A 19,478-nucleotide genomic window follows, 5' to 3' on the forward strand; every position below is an offset into this window, starting at 1 on the left:
TAACCTTGGACCAGTGAGTTCTCAGCATAAATTGCAGAGGGTACAAACTAAACCTAAAGCATCCTACCAAATTACCCACCAAGTATCTCTTGGGGGTTCATAGAACATGAGGTGTTACTAATTTCAGAATCTCCTCCCTCTTAATGGCCAGAGTGGTCGAGCCCGTTCCACCAGGGCAGAGAAGTATGGGATTTTACTCCAAGTACTTCCTGATTCCAAAGAAAATAAGGTGACTCCGTCCCATCCTAGACTTAAGGGCCTTGAATAAATTTCTGAAAAAAAGAAAAGTTCAGGATGGTTTCCCTGGGCACCTTGATCACTTTTATTCAAAGAGGGGACTAGCTATGCTCTCTGATCTCAAGGATGCCCAAACTCACATCGAGATCTTTCCCAGACACAGGAAATAACTCAGATTTGTGGTGGGAAACCTGCACCTTTAGTATTGTGTTCTGCCATTTGGGCTCACGTCTGCCCCTGAGACTTTACAAAATGCTTAGCATGTGTTTTCCTATTTAGATGATTGGCTGGTCAATAGCATGTCTCGGACAAGAGTTGAGGCGTCAATGTGTATGATCATCCAGTTGTTGGAGTCACTATGGTTCGTTATCAACTACCCAAAATAACATTTCATACTTTTTTTTTTCATGTTGATGCTTTCTGTGGTTTCTCCTACTTAGTATCGCGAAGATGCTAAAAGTAGGAGGACCCACAGAAAGCAGGACTTTTTGTTTTTTAGTGAGCCCCTGATGCGTGGCAAGACTTTATGCCTGCTCTGGGTCTGGTGTAAAATTTGCTGTGTTAAAAAGTGCACAACGGGCGCACAGTCATTTTTTGCATTGGCTGGAATAGCTAATAGCCTCGTCTATATGGCATTTACGTGTGTTGAGCACTATTAGATACATGTGAGTTTGGATGTGCATTTTGGATGTGCCAATCCCCTTTTTGCATTGTGTGTTAGACTAGCGTGTCCAAAATGCACATCCAATTGCTGGTTAAGCTGTGCACTAGCCTGAGTGCACGATATTGCATTGGCCCCTCTGTGCTTGTGGCTGCTCCCCTCCTCCATGCTTCATCTTCAAACAGAGGTAGAGGAGGAGGGTGGGGCAGTGGAGAAGGAAAGCAGCTCCATCACAGCCCCCTTACATTGGAAGGCAGGGGGCAAATTTCCATGAGTACTCCAACCCCACGGCACCCACATAGTCCCACTGCTCCCAAACATTTTCCTGGTGTAATTTTTTCCCCTTATAGAAACTGCAGGAAATTAAACCTTGGATAAAAGATGTGGTGTTTCAGACATGTGCAATCTTAGTAATTTGTCCTTAGTTTGCCTTATGCTTGTTTGATCCTTGAATAATGTTTAACATTTAGAACATTTTGTACTCAGGTGAGTGCCACCCACAGCATTGCCAAATGCCAAGTTTTGAATAGGAACCTGAAGATCAGCCAACCAATACTAGATTTTGTAAATCATTAAAAGAAACATGTGCCCAAATATGTAGATAATATAAAAAGTGCTTATTCATAGAAGGAGGGTTTCATTAATTTGTGGCAACCAGATATTAGGGAAATCATCTGAAGGAGGGAGCACAGACAGAACCTGAAGACAAAAGGAGACGCAGGTTTCGTCTTTGACCGACTCCTTCCTACCCAGCGTTTGATTCCAGCCTGTGAGGTAGATTTCCTGGGGTGAAGAATCTTCAGTTTCCGGAGGGTTTGAAAGCTTCTCCTGCTGTAAAACTTTGCTCTGCTCTGGGGGATGCTCTGAGTGCCTTTCCACCCTTCTGGGAGCTTTGGTTCCATTTAGCCAATATTCGAACTTGCTTTGGTTTGCTACTTCCAAGATGTGATTCGCAATTTACTAATATATCTTGCACTGCTGTAGTGTGTCAGTGTGTTTGTGTCGTGGATTCAGCTGGGGACTTTGCCTTTCAGGGGATAATTTCCAGCCATGTGTAAAGTCTATGGGAAATGTTTCCCTGCAAACTGGTAAGGTATTACAGTAGTTTAAGTAATTTATTACAAACCGCTCTTTTTGAGTAAGATTTTTATGATTTTTAGATTTTATAACTGTCTGTAATTTGCTATTTTTAAGTCAAATTTTAGTTGTTGATATTTTGCATTTAATTTATGTCTATGTAAACCGTGAGATGGAACTTGACTGTGCAACGGCATACAAAACTTGTATAAATAAATAAATAGATAGAAGATTCCCTATCTGATGTAATGATGATGGCAACTGGAATCCCTCAGGGCTCATCACTATTGGCTGTCTTGTTTAATATATACCTTTTACCTCTATGCAAATTACTATCTAGGTTAGGCCTCAGTTTTTATATATATGCCGATGATGTACAATTCATTATTCCAGTAGACAACTGTATTGATCACGCTTTTAAAACTTTGAATATCTATTTATATACTATTCAAAAATTGCTATCACATCTCAAATTAGTACAAACATGCAAAAAAACAAAAATTATTTGGCTTAACAGGAAAAAGACCATCAACACATCTTTACCGTTCACAGTAGGAACATATTTGATAAAGTCTGTCGAACATGCCCAAGACTTAGGCGTAATAATAGATAAAAAACTGGCTATGAAAAAACATCAAACAAAATACAAGGAAAATGCAAATCCTTATGGGTAGACTTTTAATGTCCCTGTATTTTGTTTATTTGTTCAGAAGAGGGGAATTATATTTTTGAGGTGTGTATGTTTTGGTTGACACTATGAAAAAACATATCAATATGGTGATTAAATCTGGCTACAGTAAACTTTACTTGCTGAAACGATTAAAGCCATTATGTTATTTTCCAGTTTTGACTATTGTAATGCCTTACTATTGGGATTACCATCATCAACCTTGAGACATTTGCAGCTACTGTAGAATGCAGGAGCAAGAGTGCTCATAGGGGAAAAAATACCATCAAATTACCCCGATCTTGATATCATTACACTGGCTACCAATAAAATATCGAATACAATATAAGATTCTAAGCACAGGTCATACAATTACAAACAATAAAGATGCAGATTGGCTGGGACCAGCACTGCATTTTCATACCCCCCCCCCACCCCCAAGAAATCTAACAGCTAAAATGGGCCTGCTGAGCGTACCATCTATTCAAAGTGACAACTTCTTAGAAGTACGAGATAGAGCACGCTCAATTACTGGGCCTAATGTTGTGGAACTCGCTACCCAAAGGGTTAAGAATCCAAAAAGATCTTAAAATGTTTAGGAAAGGATTAAAGACTTGGCTATTTAAAACAGCTTTCGAAACTGATTAAACCAATTGACAAGATGAGGAGAACAGCCTGGTATAGAGTCAAGTGGGAGTAATGGTTGAACTGCAGTTAAGCAACTATCTTTGATTTTATGTATGTATTTGTTATTACTTTAATTTATGAATATGACGTTTGTGAACAGTTGTGAATGTCTAACAGAACTAAATAAATAAATAAACAAACACACTAGTTTGAAAGGAGAAGTACAAATGTCCTTTCATTTTGAAAGTTATCCTGGGAAAGCTACCTACACATCTGCTAATGTTGTGCATGTGACGAGGTGGGAGCCTCGGGGTGTTCAGCTGCTCTGGGTTGAGGCTTGCGACTCTCCTTGGCTTGGATGCAGGTAAACGCTAACAAACACAGAGGGGTTGCAGGGTCAGTGTGGCACAGGGCAACTCTCCTGAAAATTGAAGGCATATCAAGTGGTATCATGCCCAATGTTTGTAGCACCCCCCTTTAAGGCTGAGAGCTGATCTTCCACCTTCTTATACCAGGAGCCTGAGTATCCCATAACAAAATTCCAATACTCTTAAACCACTGCTTTAAATTAACCTGCTCCTATGACACTGATTTTCCAAGCCTTCGACAGGATAACAGTCTCTTATTCCTTGCTTTGTGTGCTGGCTAGTTTCAGTGGCCAGGGATGGTTGCTCTTTTACTCCAAGCACAAATAATTGGTCATTTAATCTGCTGACCAGTTTGCCAGTCCTTAATTTCAGTAACGTCCAGATACCCCTTCAGCTGTTTTGTTTTCAAGCTTCACATCACATGTGCATTTTCATTGCAAGTTTATTGGAAATTTTATGCTTCAGGTAATAAAACAATTCTTCGGTAAACATTACAGTCCACACCCTGGGAATCAGCAAAAATACAGAACTGTTGCACCTTCTCAGATCAGTTAGGTTACAGTCAAACAGCACCTCTGAGTTTTCTAGAATTGCTCCCATGTCTTTCTCTCTCTTCAAATACAGCTCCTACTTTTAGGGATTCATTCTAATATAATTCCACAATATTCGGGCCGATACAGTACAGTGCGCGCCGGTGGAGCGCACTGTTAGCCTGCGTTTGGACGTGCGTTTTCAACGCGCTAGCTTTACCCCTTATTTTTCGTAAGAGGTAATAGCGTGTCGAAACCCAGAAAGAAATGGGAGGAAAACATTTAACCGCAGCCCTGCGAATGTGGTTGTAATTAGCCAGCTACCTCTCTGATCTTCGCTTTCTCCCTAATTAGTTAAAAGCTGTACCTGGGAGCTACAGAGAAAGAAAACCTGCAAGGAAGAAACTTCGAGGTTTTCAGAGCAGGAAGCTTAACTAACAATCGGGCCGATACAGTAAAAGTTGCGGGAGAGCGGGCGAGCGATTTAGAATGCAAATGAGGGCCCGCGGTAAAAAGAGGCGCTAGGGGCACTAGCTCGTCCCTAGCGCCTCTTTTTTGACAGGAGCGGCGGCTGTCAGCGAGTTTGACAGCTGACGCTCAATTTTGCCGGCGTCGGTTCTCAAACCCGCTGAAAGCCACGGGTTCGGAAAACGGACGCCAGCAAAATTGAAGCACAATTTAAACATTTAAAAAAATTTTTTTTTTTATTTTTGGGGCCTCCGACTTAATATCGCCATTATATTAAGTCGGAGGGTGTACAGAAAAGCAGTTTTTTCTGCTTTTCTGTACACTTCCCTGGCGCCGGCAGAAATTAACGCCAGCCTAACGTCAAAAACACGCGTCCAACCCCCCCCGAAACTAATAGCGCCCGCAACATGCAAATGCATGTTGATGGCCCTATTAGTTATTTCCACGTGATCCAGAAAGCAAAATGTGCGTCGAAGCTGCACATTTTACTTTAAAAAATTAATGCCTGCCCAAAGGCTGGCGTTAATTTCTGCCGGCGCAGAAATATCATAGCGATATTAAGTTGGAGGCCCCAAAAATAAAAAAAATAAATAAAAAATTTTAAATTGTGCTTCAATTATGCCGGCGTCCATTTTCCGAACCTGTGGCTGTCAGCGGGTTTGAGAACCGACGCCAGCAAAATTGAGCGTCAGCTGTCAAACTCGCTGACAGCCACCGCTCCTGTCCAAAAAGAGGCGCAAGGGACGCACTAGTGTCCCTAGCGCCTCTTTTTACCGCGGGCCCTCATTTGCATTCTAAATCGCTCGCCCACTCTCCCGCAACCTTTACTCTATCGGCCCGATTGTTAGTTAAGCTTCCTGCTCTGAAAACCTCGAAGTTTCTTCCTTGCAGGTTTTCTTTCTTTGTAGCTCCCAGGTACAGCTTTTAACTAATTAGGAAGAAAGCGAAGGTCAGAGAGGTGTTACGACCATGGCTGCTATGCAGCCACCTCACCACCAGAGGTCCCCCACGAGCATGCTCTTCTGGCTGGCCCACTCCTTCCTTCCTGTCTACTCTATGTCCCAGACTCTCCTTTATAACCCTATCTAGTAGTTCCATCGGTGCTTCGGCATCGAGCTCGCCTGGGCTCCCTGCTCTAGCCTTCCGTGCTTGCTGTATCTGGCCTACGGGCCTTCTGACCTGCCTTGCTATTGTGTATCTGGCCTACGGGCCTTCTGTGTGTATGTGGCCTACGGGCCTTTTGACCTGCCTTGCCTTGCTATTGTGTATCTGGCCTACAGGCCTTCTGACCTGCCTTGCCTTGCTATTGTGTATCTGGCCTACGGGCCTTCTGTGTGTGTGTGGCCTATGGGCCTTCTGACCTGCCTTGCTATTGTGTGTCTGGCCTACGGCCCCCTGCCTACTGTGTGTGTATGGCCTACGGACCTCTGCCTATTGTGTGTGTGTGGCCTACGGGCCCTCTGCCTGCCGTCTGTGGCCTACGGGCTCTCTGCCTGCTGTCTGTGGCCTACGGGCTTTCTCTGCTTTGCTGCCTTCGGGCTTATGTGTTTCATGTTCAATGTTAGTGCTGTCCTGGTTTGTCTGTTCAGTTCTCTGTCAGTCTTGTTTCCTCAAACCAGTCACTTATACCTCCAGCCATTATCACTCTTACCTGCACGCTTCCTGAATTCATCCTTACCAGCACCCAGTTCCAGTTTCCTGTACACCTTTACCTACATTCACGCTCACACATACCTCCATGCTGTTCCAGTATTCAAGTTCACCCTTACTTTCATGCATCTGGTATCAGGTATCTCCAGCCAGTATTAGACTCAGTCTGCCTATTCCACCTTCCCATTTGCCCATAGGGTTTACTCATTCCTGCCTGCACCAGCCAGCATCTAGACTCTTCTGCAGTCCTGCCTTTCTCCACCCTGAGACACCCCTGTTAGTGGTGTTCATGATTCCTGACCGGAGCCCATTCGTAACAAGAGGTAGCTGGCTAATTACAACCACATTCGCAGGGCTGCGGTTAAATGTTTTCCTCCCATTTCTTTCTGGTTAGTACTTTATTTGTGTAACAGCATTAAGTTAGTCTCATCCGGCTAACGTACAAAGCTTTAAATATTGGCCTCTTATTATTTATTTATTTACATTATCCAGTGCCAGCCTCCACCCTCTTCTCCTCCCTCCGCCCACTCCCCAGTCCTGTCTAAATTCTAAATGCAACTAAAATTCACCTTACTTCCCTAGAAAGCAGAGAGCAGTGGGGGGAGTCCCAGTTTTTCAGCACTTTTGGAATTTGGTGCCCAAGGCATTTATTGCCTATGCCTAAATCTGGCCATGGCAACCATGCAAAAACAGAAACATCACCATTCCTAATAAAACAAAATCAAGAAATATAAATAAATTATAATGGTAAACTATGCTAATAAAAAACAATATTTCAAAACAGGTGACAAATAGAGCATCTAATAAAAACAACAAGGATAAAAAAAACTTTAAACATTTATAAAAAATCACGAAAATATCTCAATACAATAAAACTAATTGTTATTACGTTTGTTTTACTGATCCTTGGGTGCTATGGAGATGATCACGCCCACGGGGCAGAGCCCCCTGAGGAGCCACAGCACTGTGCTAGACTCTATAGACAAAACACCAGAATTATTCTTTATTTATACAGCTTGAAGTAACCACCAGGTGGCAGTGGTGAGTTGTAGTCTCAGGGACATCGGCAGAGGGAGCCCTTCTCTCCAGGATGACGTCAGGAGGTTCCGCAGCAGATACTGTGGATGAGACAGATGAGAGGTTAAAGTACTCACTCGGTGTTAGCTGTTATGGATGCGATTCCACCAGATAGTTAGCAGTAGGTACAGGCACAGAGGCAGGGAGAGCAGGCCCTCGAGGGGCGAGTGCCTGTTCCCTGAATGGCACCTGAAATAGAACAGAGGGCCCCCAAGGAGCAGGTACCCAAGTTAGTAGTAAGCCCAGAAGGGCAGAAGGAAAGCTTCCCACAGGCAGCAGAGAAGCGGCAGAGTAGCGCACACAGGAACAGACGAGTCTATTCGAGCCTTTGCCAATTCAACGAGCTAGCAATCTTGAGAAGTAGATATACCCGGAGTGGCGTGACGTCAGATGAGGGAACGCCCTCGAGATTCGCGCCACTGGGCGTACTTAGACGTGGGTTGCGCGCACACGCATCCTAGGTACCGGGGAGGAGCAATGGCGTATGGCTGTACCATAGCCGTTCCGGGGACGCCAGAGATGTTGGCGTGACGACGCTGCGGTAGCCATCTTGCCCAGGTAAGCGGGAGGAGCGAGATAGGGGTGCAACAAGCTGGGCGAAGCTGTCGAAAACCGACGGACGCAACACTAATAAGTATAAAAAATGTTCCCCTCTCCATACCTGGGAATGTTTGATTTTTCAGTCACCCTGAGATTGTCATGGATTAGTACAGAGAGGAGGTGAGGGAACAGGTAACACACACACACACACACACACACACACAAAACCCTTCTCTCTTATTCTATCACCCCCTCTTGCACTTCCTCACTCCCTCTTCCCTCTCGCACACTCACCCCCTCTTCCCGTCCCTCCAAATCACTCACCTCTTCTCACCCACTCACTCCTCTCATTCACCCTTAGAGTCACCCCCCTCCCTCCCTCTCACTGCTTCCCTTCCTTCTCAGTCACTTACCACTCTCTGCCACTCACTCCATACATTCCCGCTAAGTCAATCACCCCCTCCCTCCCAATCATCCCGTGCGGGTTCTCATCTTACTGGGGAGGTGTGGGAATCCCCTCACCAGCGCATCACCACAGGGTGCTGCTGTGCAGAGCCAGTGCTAGCTTTCTGGCTACCCTGTGTGAACAATTATTGGGCTGGCCCCTCCTCATTCTATTTTTATCTTTTTATGTTTAATTTGTATTCTTTTTCTGATTAGGACCAGTGCAAGGGTTTTAGGCACCCTAACTGAATCTTACAGCTTTTTGCCCAGACTTTCCCCCACCACAGCCCTGTCCACATACAATTTAAAATTATGCATTAATAATAAAAGAGTTTACATGAAAAAGGAGAGAGAGAAGGGGAGAGAGAGAGAGAGAGAGAGACTATCCATAAAACCCTCCTAGAAGTGAAGAATTTATATCTCTATAGGAGGGCCATCTAATAGGTCAAGGTGAGGGGTTGGTGGTGCTTTAGGGTTTAGGGGCCAATTTCTCACGTAGAGTAAGACGTTAGAACAGCATAGTACACCTTAGTGAAGATTTGATGTCATTTGGAGTGAGGAAAGTCTCACAAAGATGCCATTTCTACTATGTTCTCTCACGCCTTGATGATATGACATCTCCCGATTGCTTTGGAGTCAGGAGGTGCCTGTGCAGAGGCAGTGCAAGATATATTAGTAAACTGCGAATCACATCTTGGAAGTAGCAAACCAAAGCAAGCTCAAATATTGGCTAAATGGAACCAAAACTCCCAGACAGGTAGAATGGCACTCAGAGCATCCCCCAGAGCAGAGCAACGTTTTACAGCAGGCGAAGCTTTCAAACCCTCCAGAAACTGAAGATTCCTCACCCCAGGATATCTACCTCGCAGGATGGAATCAAATGCTGGGTAGGAAGGAGTCGCTCAAAGATGAAACCTGCGTCTCCTTTTGTCTTCAGGTTCTGTCTGTGCTCCCTCCTTCAGATGATTTCCCTAATATCTGGTTGCCACAAATTAATGAAACCCTCCTTCAATGAATAAGCACTTTTTATATTATCTACATATTTGGGCACACGTTTCTTTTAATGATTTACAAAATCTAGTATTGGTGTTGGCTGATCTTCAGGTTCCTATTCAAAACTTGGCATTTGGCAATGCTGTGGGTGGCACTCACCTGAGTACAAAATGTTCTAAATGTTAAACATTATTCAAGGATCAAACAAGCATAAGGCAAACTAAGGACAAATGACTAAGATTGCACGTTTGAAACACCACATCTTTTATCCAAGGTTTAATTTCCTGCAGTTTCTATAAGGGGAAAAAATTACACCAGGAAAATGTGTGGGAGCAGTGGGACTATGTGGGTGCCGTGGGGTTGGAGTACTCATGGAAATTTGCCCCCTGCCTTCCAATAATCTAATGTTTATATTGCTTCAGTTATATGTTTCCAAGTTGTGTTCTAAGTTGATCTTAGTTGTTCTAAGTTGATCTTAGTTGTTTTCCCAATAGATTGTACTTTATTATATATTATCCGTTCATTATTTCGATCTGTTCCATGTAAACCGCCTCCCCGGCGATAGTTCATTATTTCGATATGTTCCATGTAAACCGCCTCCCCGGCGATAGTTATCTCTGTTAAATGTGAACTGGATTTGTATTGTATACAGGAACTTCCGGTATATAAAAACTTCCGGTATATAAAAACAATAAATAAATAAATGTGATGGAGCTGCTTTCTTTCTCTACTGCCCCACCCTCCTCTTCTACCTCTGTTTGAAGCTGAAGCGTGGAGGAGGAGAGCAGCCACAATCACAGAGGAGCCATTCCAACGCAATATCGTGCACTCAGGCTAGCTCACAGCTTAACCAGCAATTGGATGTGCATTTTGGACGCGCTAGTCTAACACACGATGCCATTTGGAAAATGTTGTACATGGTCAAAACATCAGGATTATTAACTTTCCTAAAAAAAAGGCTCACTACACCTTAGGAGATGTTATGCAGATATTATTTTATGGAAATCCTATCTATGATGGAAAGTCTGCTTCCACCTACTTCCAACGCCTTCTATCTTCCTGTGAATTCAAAGGTTCCTCAACCGAGTGATACTCCTGCTGATGCTGGCCTTGTTGTTTCTTCCCATCTTTCTTCTTTTCTTGAAAGTTCAACGGATGAAGCTGTTGTGCCTTCTACCTCACTTGTCACTTTTGCCTTGGACTCTGAGTGGGACTTTTATCTTGAAATTGTTTTTTTGTAAGAGAGATATTTTCTTTTTAGGGCTTAAGATTCAAAGGTTCCCAGATATGTAAAAAGTAAACCCAGTCTAAGAGGAAAGGAGTTTTATTAATCCGTCCTGCCGTCTTGAATTTGGGGGCTTTTCTCTGCCTTTTTTTTTCTTGCAAATGTGTCATTAAGTTTCAGGGGGTTTAAATATGTCTTCTTTGATCCCTCCCAGCTTAATGATAAAATTAGGCAGGATATTTATTGTACCCTCAACTTCTAGCCTGTAACTTCTTTGATTTTCTAGAGCTTTTCATATTTGAAGATTCTTGCTCTTAGCAATGCTTGGCTTTCTTCTTTTTTCCTCTCATATTTACAGTTGGATCTCTCCTCATTTTGGTATGTTATTTTCTTATTCTGTTCAATCTGATTTCTATTGTACCATTTCTTGTCAAGTTGTATTAACTTAACAGATTTTTAAAAATTGTTTATTTATCATTTTCAAAAATACAAAAATAAAAAAAAACATTTGCATTACCGGAAATACATGAGTTAGTGTTCACAAACATTTACAAGAATAAAAAAAAACCCCCCAAAAACATCAATATATTCTTAGAACACTAAAAACATTAACATATTCATCAAAAGGAGAGTTGCATTTGGTTATCCAAGAAAAATGGGAGAAACCTCATAATAGCCTCCTTAAAAAGAAAAACATGGCAAAACCTTGCACTGCATTTTGCTTTATTTACTGGACAATCGGGGAAGAGGTTGGTAATTTTCTTTGTTCAATGAAAAGTTTTAGCTGGTCCGGATAGAAAAAAATAAATGATTCCTCCTATTTGCTAATAAAACATTTACATGGAAAACGTAATTTAAATTTAAATGAAAAACCCATTGATATCAGTTCTTGACAATAAACTAAAAAAGCTTTTTGTCTTTGCTGTGTAACCACAGCTAGATCTGGAAATATTTTAATAGGTTTTTCCAAATAAGGAACAGGAAACTTATTAAAGTATTTCTTCATAATCTGATTTAAATCATTTATCGAAAAAAGGGTCACCAGAAGGGTTCCCCAATCTATGACATTAGCACTAGAATCCTCCAAGAAATTAGTGAGGTCTCCCTGAAACATTTCTTCAGAAATATTTCTTATTCTACTCAATTTAGGAAGAAAATAAGAATTGTTAACTATTGGTGAGTTACTTGATGCAAATCCAAGCGTTTCATTAAGAAATTTTTTTAGGGTAATCAATGGAGTTTCCCCGGTCACCCTAGGGAAATTCAGAATCTGTACATTGAAACATTTAGCATTGTTCTCAGGTGACTCTAACCTTCTAGATAATTGTTCTCTGTCTTTAACAACAGCTATGCTAAATTCTTGCACCTTCCATCTTTATTTTCCAAGTTTTTAATCCTATCATTTGATTCTTTGATCTGCACTTGCGAAAAATCTTGCAAATGTCTTGAGTTAATTAAATCAATTTTCCCTTCGAACTCTTTAATATTAACTGACATACCAGCCATCAATTCCCAGAGTGTGTCCAGTGTTACCAGCTCAGGTCGAGTAGATAAACCTACATTTCTACTGATACTAGTGGTGGCAAGTTCTAATTCAGTCCTTGATTCTACCAAGCTTCTTATGTGGGGCTGTATTTCCCCCACTACAGGCTCGTGAGCGCTGTTCTCTAATAGGTCTGATCCAGTAGCTAATCCGATGGTTCTCTGTACTGGAGGAAGTCCGATATTAGGACTTAGAGACGCCTCCTCTGTGGAGTCGGGTTATCCTCCCTGACTTCCCGATTCATCAGGGTCCTTAGCTCTCAAATTATTTTGTGCAGGTGGGACCATAAAATTAGTGATTACTTGCTGTATAGGTGACGCTATAGATGAAGGGATGGAGGGAAACACCCTCACTTTCCCTTTCCATTTAGCTGGCATCTTATTTATACAATCCTATCAGGAAGTTCTCACTTGGCCTCTAAATTTGCCAAAAAAACATTTTTTTAAAAACAAATGCGTGGAAGTCAAGAGATAGAGCGTTGTAATTACCTTACAGAAGTAATAATTATACTTAAATCCGGCGAATTCCGGCAAAGCCCGGCAAAGCCTGATGAAAAGCGCATGCCCCTTGAGCACGCGCGGCTTCAGCGGCACGCCGGCTCTGCTGTGCGCTGCAGGCAGGCCGCTCTTATAGGCCGCTTCTGGTTCTGCCTCTGGGACCCGCCCTCTAGTCATCTGTTCTCTCTCTGCCTTCTGTCGGGGCTCTGCTCTTACCCCCGGACTCACAGCAGATGAAATTAATGCGATACAGGTCAGAGTCTCTCTCGGGTCTCTGGGCACTGGCAGGCTGCTCTTATAGGCCGCTTCCGGTTCCGCCTCTGGGACCCGCCCTCTAGTCGTCCGTTCTCTCTCTGCCTTCCGTCGGGGCTCTGCTCTTACCCCCGGACTCACAGCAGATGAAATTAATGCGATACAGGTCAGAGTCTCTCTCTCCTTCCTCTCTCGGCTAACTTAACAGATTAAAAAAAAAAAAAAAAAAAAGAGTTTAAAAACCCCCTCATATATTATTATTTTTTAAATTTCCTAAACACCAATAAAATATTTCAAAACATCATACCAGTCACACCCATACTCACTGGATTTCTCCAGTGACAGATTTAGGATTTTGCCACCCCTAAGCACTGTTAGTGCTATCTCCCCACCTCCCCGCTCCCCTCCTCCCAAACAAGGGACAGCAGAGCAGAAGGTGTAAAGCACAGTCAGGCCGATGCAATAAAGCGCACTCGGTTGAATGCACAACTTTACATACACTTGGATGCGCGTATTGGACGTGTGTCCAAGACCCCTTACGCAATAAGGGGATTAGCGCATACAAAACGAGCGTCCTAACCAGTCTGTAGCGAATAGCGCTCATCATGTGTAAATTCATGTTGATGAGGCTATTAGCTATTACCCCCGATGCAAAAAAAAAAAAAAAATGTGTGCCTGACGCACACATTTTTACTCTCAAAAATTAATGCCTGCCCTGGAGTAGGTGTTAATTCTTGGGGAGCCCCTAAAGTTAACAGAAAAGCAAAATATATTGCTTTTCTGTTCCTTTTTTCGGTTCCTCTGACTTAATATTGTGGCAACATTAAGTCGGGGGAATAGAAAAAAGGAGTAAGGGAAAAATGTTTTTTTAAAAAGTCACCAGCGGACAGGTTAGGAAAACGGAAACTTAATTAACGAGCGTCCATTTTCCTAACCAGTGGTTGTGCACAGGTTAGGAAAATGGATTCTCATAAAACTGAGCATCCAGTTTTCTAACCTGCACTGTCAGCCACCTCTCCTGGGCGCCCGATGCCGAGGAGGCGCTAGGGGCATACATTTTCCCCTGGCGCCTCCCTTTTACTGTGGTAGCCCATTTAAAATATTAAATCGGGTGCCAGGGAGAGGTGTATTGGCTAGAGATGTGAATCGGAACCGAAATCAGTTTTGTTTATCGGCTGCGCCCGAGCCGATAAACAAAAAACCCACCCCGACCCTTTAAAACTAATCCCTTAGCTTCCCCCACCCTCCTGACCTTCCCAAAAACATTTTACAGGTACCTGGTGGTCCAGTGGGGGTCCCGGGAGCGATCTCCCGCTCTCGGGCCGTCGGCTGCCACTAATAAAAATGGCACCGATGGTCTTTGCCCTTACCATGTGACAGGGTATCTGTGCCATTGGCCGGCCCCTGTCACATGGAGGGAGCACTGAATGGCCGGCGCCATCTTTAAAAATGGCACGGGCCATTCAGTGCTCCTACCATGTGACTGCACCAGTCATTGTTAAAGGGAATAATTTTCAAAGCTACTCACGTGCGTGCATAATACCTGGTTTTATGAGCCTAAATTGCTCTTTCCCCTTCTCTCTCTCTCCCACCTCCTTTCCCTTTCCCTCCTCGTCTCTCTTTTTACGACCTCTCTCTCACTTCACTTCTCCCCTCTCCAGCTCTTCCTCCTCTTTCTTCTTTTTCTTCTCCGTGGAGACACCAGTAGTGGGATGATAGTGAGGAGGCTTTCTACCCCAAGTGGGAGAGCCACTGTAATGGAATTATCTCTGACTACTCTGGCTGAGGATGTTTTTAGAATTTAGGCTGTATGGATTCAGAGTTCTCACCCAGACACAGACTTAGGGCCTCATTTTCTAACGTATCGCAAGCCTGCAATACGTTAGAAAATTGCACTAATGGAGGGCGGGGGGGTCGACACGGGGGGGGGGGTCCTGCGCTAGCCGGCAGCGATCGCACCGCCTGGTGCGATCGCTGCCGGTTTCGCACCCAATAGCGCCACCATGAAAGGTGGCGCTATTGGGCGTGAAATAGGACGCGAAAAGGCCGTTACCTTTTCGCCGTCCGCGTCGTCGTCGCAGAGTCGGCCCCAGTGACGACCCGACTCCTCCTCTTCCGGGGCCGACTCTGCCCCGATGTAGGTGGCGCAGGCATGCGATAGCCTTGGAAAATAAGCCCCAAAGTGTGAAAGCCACAGGACAACCTCAGGAGTGAACTCATATTTATGGTTTTGCACTGTAAAATGTTTATGAGCAGGCAATAATCTGTTTATTGTACTTATGTCAGTAGTTCTATGGTGAGAAATTAAGCAATTAAATGAGAGAATGAAAGTCACGCAGTTGTGCCAGAATTTGATAAGAACACAGAGGGGATGGGGGGACATCACTGCTTTTCCCAAGCATTTATATATAAAGAGAAATAACAGCTAGAGAGAGAGAGGAAGAGAACACTTCTGGACATGATAGCATAGACTGATCCTTTGGAAACAGGTAGGCTTTATACACATATGTAGCAATTGCTATTATCTGCAACTAATTCTTCTGTATGATCTGATTTTATTTGTACACACAATGGGTGATATTTAACTACTTTCTCAACTAAATTGTAAATCAGACATATATTATAAGAGAAAGGTTCGATGTTTATTATCATAACAATTGCAAATAATTCAGCAAGTGTGTCCTAAAACGCATCATACACTCACACATTCATACCTATTAAAACAAATTTAAGATACAGTGAAGTAACCTGCCATAAGACCTAATATAACAATAACATATTATAAGACACTACAGGATCATATATCTGTGTACCCTGTGGTATTCATGCAACCACTTACAACACTATACCTGGCTTTCGCCTATTTTTAATTATTTTAATCATTAAAATTGAACTTGAACACAGAAATATGTCCGTATATCCTAGACTAAATCTCTTAAACTTGTCCTCCTATGGCGGTCTTCACTGTATACAACTCCTCACATCTGGGCAGTGCTCCATTTATCACTGCAGTGTGACCCTGACAAGAGGCCCTTGTTTCTCTGATGTCAGCTTCCTCAGGGGGATAGTAATCACTGGGAAAACAAACCCAAGCACATTTACCTTAAGTAAGTTGCTTACCATGATTAGCAAGACACACTAACTCGCACAATATATATAAGAAAATTATTTTTACCATTTACATTTATAATCCAATTTATCCTTGAATTCTCCGCAAAAGTATTCAGTGAACTTGCCACTTGATTAACTCCGATATCTAGATGGCTTAGAACTCTTCCAAACCGGCTTGTCCTTGTACAAAGGCGCTTGCCTATGCGTGCTATATAGCCAAAATCTGTAATGGTAATTGAAAACTAAATAACACTCGATCAACAATATAGCCTATTTCTCAAGCATCAACTAACATAAACAATACCGCCCTTAAACCACTCTCATACCTGATCAATATGTTTGGAACCCCGATTCACGTGGACTATAACAGTTTCTCAAATCTTATATTCTAGCCGGCAGGCCCGCACTGCTCCACACAGGTTGCAACTGAAACAAAATCCTGATGGCTCGTTTCGGCGTAAGGGCGTGGACCCGCTTTCGGCATACCGCCGTCGGGCGGTGGCTGTTTAAAGCTACAATAGCACGTTGGTTGAAAGAGACGATTGACTCTACTTATGTATCTCAAGGTCGCCCTGTCCTGGAGCGATTAAAGTCCCATGCCACACTTTCACAGGTGACTTCCTGGAATAACAATTGGTTTCTCCTCAGGAGATTTTCAGGGTGGCTACTTGGAAATCTCTACACACCTTTGCCAGGCATTACCGCCTAGATGTTCAGGATCCCGGAGTCTGCCATTTTGGCAATCGGGTTATTCGAGCGGCACTCTCGCAGTCCCACCCTGTCTAGGAAAGCTTTGGTACATCCCAGGAATCTGCACTGATCTGGGTACGTACAGGGAAAGGAAAATTGGTTCTTACCTGCTAATTTTCGTTCCTGTAGTACCACAGATCAGTCCAGATGCCCACCCATTACAGAGATTGCGTTTGCTGGGTTCGGGTGTAAGAAAAAGTCCGCTCATCTGATATTTTCTTCTTGCTTGTCTAATCTAGGGCCTGCAGTCCTGCAGTCTTTAGCTGCCAAATTCAGCTGGTTTTTGTCCCTCATCCTCAGCTCGTTGTGGGGTTGTGGGATACCGTTCTTAAGTTCTTGATTGTTCAGTTATTCAATTGTTTTTCTGCTTGGATACTGATCAATACTGAAGAGAAGCAGGTGGTACACTGGATTAAGAGGGGGTGCTCTTGAAGTTTTTCTCTGTCTCCATCTGCTGTAGGGGAGGTAAAATCCAGGAGTCTGGTCTGATCTGTGGTACTACAGGAACGAAAATTAGCAGGTAAGAACCAATTTTCCTATACTTGTGACCTGGATTGGCCATTGTCAGAGACCGAATGCTGGGCTTAATGAACTTTCTTCTGATCAGCACAGCATTTCTTATGTTCTAATGACCCCAGGTCTTCATAAACAAGCAGAGTGAGTCCTGGTATTGCTTCTGTTCTATGGTTTCTGTAGTTATTTAGGAGAGTTGTGGGTGGATCCTTGGACTAGCGGCAGATGACTATGCCCCTGGGGGAAGATCCTGAGAGGGACCACCGGTCAGTCTCAGAGTTAGGAGACAGACACACACTAGTTCTTTTATTAGACAGTATACTGAACCACCAGAGGTGGCAGTAGTGAGGTGGCAGTAGTGAGCTGGAATGCCCGGCTGGGCTGTAGTCCCTCAGATACTGGAACAGCAATCCCTGGAGGCTGAGCTGTAGAGAAACCCAGTGATACAGTACTAATGAATCAACTTCCCACCCAGCTTTATGACCTTTTCTCAATCCCAGACTCAAAAAAAAGGGGTGGAGGGCTAACCTTACAACAATCAAACACAACAACCAACCTTGAACTCTCCTTCTTCAAATTCGATCACCTACAAATTGGCGTAATCTACGCCCCACCAGGAACCTTAGAATCGGACCCCTCACCCATCATTGAGTTCATTGCCAAATATATCAACCCTGACAAACCTGCCATAATAATGGGAGACTTCAACATGCACGTTGATGCCTCACCACAATCCCCGAATTGCGTTACACTACCTTTGTCACTCAGTTACATGGGATTCACACAAATTATTAAAAGCCCAACCCATAAAGCAGGCCACACTCTGGACCTGATTTTCATCAATGAATGCATCTCTCTCTCCACCATGCCCACATGCTCGACGGTCCCCTGGACGGATCACCAGATCATCAACACGACTCTCGAGATCAAAGAGCACCCTCCCCAATCTTTCCCGAAAACTACAATCCAATTCAGGAAACCGTGCTCCACAGACCTCCTCAGCAACCAACTCTCTAAAGAATTAACACAACTCGATCTTTCTGATGCAAGTGCAGCCACCTCCTCCTGGATCAATATCACTAAAAAAAATTGCGGACCTAACTTGCCCGTCCACCACAAAAGTCCTACTACCCTTGATTTACCCCAGAACTGAAGTCGCTCAAACAAGAGCTAAGAAGTAAAGAACATATTTGGAGAAAAAACCATCCACCACAACTCTAGCAACATACAAATCCCTCCTCAATGCCTACAGGAATGCTATACTTAGAATAAAGAAAGATTTTTTCTCAAAAAAAATCCACCATTTCATCTTCAGTTCAAAAGCACTATTCTCTTACGTCTCAGCTCTCACTAAACCATCCCCTCCTACCATTCCGGATGACCAAGCACTTAACAAAGCCACTGAATTAGCAGACTACTTCAAGAAAAAAATCGCCAACACACGAGTTTTGAATCTTTCGAGACCACATCAGTTCTTGAGATAGAAAATATTCTCAAGAAACTGAAACCCTCCTCTCATCCATTGGATACAATTCTGAACAACCTCCTCATTTCCATAAGGAATACCATCTCAAAGCCAATGGTAGACATCATTAATTGCTCTCTAACTCAAGGTCTAGTCCCTGACCAACTTTAGCTAGCAATTCTAAAATCCTTAATAAAAAAACCTAATCTGTCACCAACGGACCCAGCTAACTTCCGCCCAATAGCTAACCTGCCTCTGATTGCTAAACTTATGGAAAAGATAGTCAACAAGCAACTATCTAATTACCTGGAAGAAAATACCATTCTCGCACCTTCTCAGTTCAGCTTTCGCAAATCATTGAGCACAGAATCCCTCCTCATATCCCTTACGGACACCATACTACCAAACCTGGAAAAAAACCAACCCTATCTCCTGATTCTACTAGATCTCTCCGCGGCTTTCGACACGGTTAACCATTCAACACTATTAGAGCGTCTGGCAGACAATAGGCATCAAGGGAACAGTCCTTAACTGGTTCAAGTCCTTCCTGTCTAACAGACATTTCAAGGTAAAGATAAACAACAAAGAATCACATCCGGTCCTCTCCAACCAGGGAGTCCCACAAGGTTCCTCCCTCTCACCGACCCTTTTCAACATTTACCTTCTCCCACTCTGCCATCTACTCACCAATCTAAAGCTAATTCATTACCTCTACGTGGACAACGTACAAATTCTCATCCCAATTACAGAATCCTTATACAAAACTATGACACACTGGAACAA

At 43.3% G+C, this 19,478-nt stretch overlaps 1 protein-coding gene and 1 long non-coding RNA gene across 2 annotated transcripts in view; one reads left to right on the forward strand and one right to left on the reverse strand.

The window, feature by feature from the left end:
• The window catches only part of LOC115072976 (cytochrome P450 2F2-like), a 100,185-nt gene that overhangs the window by 45,097 nt on the left and 35,610 nt on the right, over positions 1 to 19,478 (forward strand). The window lies entirely within an intron of this gene.
• Positions 7,105 to 9,329, reverse strand: LOC115072977. Its single transcript, XR_003851905.1, has 2 exons — positions 9,209 to 9,329; positions 7,105 to 7,403 (listed from the first exon to the last, which is right to left on the reverse strand). It is a non-coding gene; the product is annotated as an uncharacterized LOC115072977 (long non-coding RNA).

The sequence above is a fragment of the Rhinatrema bivittatum genome, chromosome 11 (genome assembly GCF_901001135.1).
Source record: "Rhinatrema bivittatum chromosome 11, aRhiBiv1.1, whole genome shotgun sequence".
Lineage (NCBI taxonomy): Eukaryota > Metazoa > Chordata > Amphibia > Gymnophiona > Rhinatrematidae > Rhinatrema > Rhinatrema bivittatum.